We start from the raw sequence: 2,294 nt of genomic DNA on the forward strand, positions 1-2,294 counted from the left end.
TTTTCAAGGATCACCTCCTTCAAGTTCAAGAAAGGTCCACCCCAAAAAGTAGAAAATCAAGCAATGGTGGCAGGAGATCTGCCTGGATGAGCAAGGAGCTCCTAACTGAATTAAAACTTAAAAAGGAAGTGTCTAGGAGATGTAATCGGGGGTAGGTGACCCAGGAGCAACACAGAGTTGCTGTCTGATAGAGCAGAGTCAGAGTTAGAAAAGTTAAGGCTGATCTGGAGTTGAATTTGGGAAGGGATGCAAAGGGCAACAAGAAAGGATTCTACCAAGTATGCAAAAAAACAAAAGGAAAAATATGGAAAATGCAGGACCTCTGCTGAATGGGGCAGGGAGTTGGTGACAAAGAGCATGGAAAAGGCCAAAGTATTCAATGTTGTCTTTGTCTTAGTCTTTACCATAAAGACCAGCCTTCAAGAATCCCAGTCCCCTGCAGCCAGAGGGGAAGTCTTGAGCATAGGCAACTTACCCTTAGTGGAGGAGAATCAAGTTATGGAGCACTTAAACAAACTGGGAATACTTAAGTCCATGGGCCCTGACAGGTTGTGCCCACAAATGCAGAGGCAGCTGGCCGACATCACTGCAAGGCCACTCACTCTCTTTGAAAGGTCACCAGGACTGGGAAAGGTTTCTGGACTGCCGTCTTCAAGAAGGGCAGGAAGGAAGATGTGGTGAACTACTGGCCACTGAGCCCATCTCAATCTTGAGAAAGGTGATGGAAAAAAATCCTCCCAAAACATTTCCAAACACATGAAGTAGAAGAAGGTGCCCAGTGGCAGTCAGCATAAATTTACAAACAGGAAAGCATCCTAACTGACCTGATGGTATTCCACAGTGCTGGGCAGATGAGGAGAAAGTGAGCAGCGTTATTTACCTCAGCTTCAGGAAGGCTTTTGACACTGCCTCCCATAACACCCTCACAGACAAGCTAACAAAAGTATTGGTTAGGTAAGGGGACAGTGAAGTGGATTAAAAATCGGCTGAACAGCCACATCTAGAGTCTATGATCAGCAGCACCAAGTCAAGTTGGAGGCAAGTCACCCCAGTAGTTGGGTAACACAGCTCAGCACTGTGGCCAGTACTGTTTAAGATCTTCATCAGTGACGCAGATGCTGGAGAAGAATACACCCTCAGCTAGTTTGTAGATGATAAAAACCAGGAGAAGTGGCTGACAGACTATATATGCTTGTGCTGCCATTCAGGGGGATCGTAAGCAACTGGAGAACTGGGCTGAGAGTAATCTTATGAAGTTCAACATGGGGAAACACCAAGTCACCCATCTGGGAAGGAATAATCTCAGACAGCAATATACACTGAAGACCAACAACACAGCATTGCAGCAAAAAAAGAGGTCAAGAGCATCCTGGGCTGCACTAGCAAAAGCTTTGCCAAAGGTCAAGGGAGGTGATCCCTTGTCTCTGCTCAGCACTGGAAACACCTGTGGTGGTGTGTCCACTTCTGGGCTTCCCAGTAGATGAAAGAGGCTGGAGCCAGTTCAGCATGTGGCCACAAAGATGACTGAGTCTGGAGCATCTTTCATATAAGGGGAAGCTGAGAGAGCTCAGACTGTTCAGCCAAGAGAAAAGAATGCCCAGGGGGGATCTCCTTACTGTGAATAAATATTTGATTGAAAGGAATGAAGATGACAGAGTCAGATTCTGCTCTGTAGCTCTCCCTGACAGGACAAGAAGCTGTGGGCCCACATCGAACCACAGGAGATTCCATCTGAACACAAGAAAATGCCTTTTTCCAGTGAGAAAGGTCAAACACTGCCATGGGTTGCCCAGAGAAGTTGTGGACTCTCCACCCTTGAGGTATACTCAAAATGCAACTGGACAAAGCCCTGGGCAACTGGCTCTAACTGCCCCTGCTTGCACAGCGAGTTTGGACAAAACGACCTCCAGAGCTCTCTTCCCACCTTGGCCATTCTGTGATTCCACTACTAATGATGTATTGCACAGCTGACCGTTAGGAAGTCAGAGAGAAATATCCTTCACTCCATTTAGAAGGTATTAGATTGGGATTTGCCTGATTTGCATGAGCAAATTTTAAGTTTAAAATATATTCCTGCCATCGTTTTCTGTCTATAGCATCATCTACCATTTGTTACTCTGCCAGATGCCATATAAACAACTTGTACAAAATTCAATGCTTATACAACATGCTACATAACATATTATATATGTTATAACAAAAATATAACAAAACTGACACTGGCATGTTTCAATTGCATAAATTTAGAAACTAAAGCTGTATGTAGCCACACTCCTTTGAAATATCTTTTTGAG

At 44.8% G+C, this 2,294-nt stretch overlaps 1 protein-coding gene across 1 annotated transcript in view; it reads right to left on the reverse strand.

Annotated features, from left to right (window-relative positions):
* Window positions 1-2,294, reverse strand: part of BLOC1S5 (biogenesis of lysosomal organelles complex-1, subunit 5, muted) — a gene marked incomplete at its 5' end in the record, with an annotated part of 15,032 nt that overhangs the window by 9,145 nt on the left and 3,593 nt on the right. The gene's annotated exons all lie outside the window — the stretch shown is intronic.

Source organism: Chaetura pelagica, unplaced genomic scaffold (genome assembly GCF_000747805.2).
Source record: "Chaetura pelagica isolate M959 unplaced genomic scaffold, ChaPel_1.0 scaffold104, whole genome shotgun sequence".
In the NCBI taxonomy this organism is placed as follows: Eukaryota; Metazoa; Chordata; class Aves; order Apodiformes; family Apodidae; genus Chaetura; species Chaetura pelagica.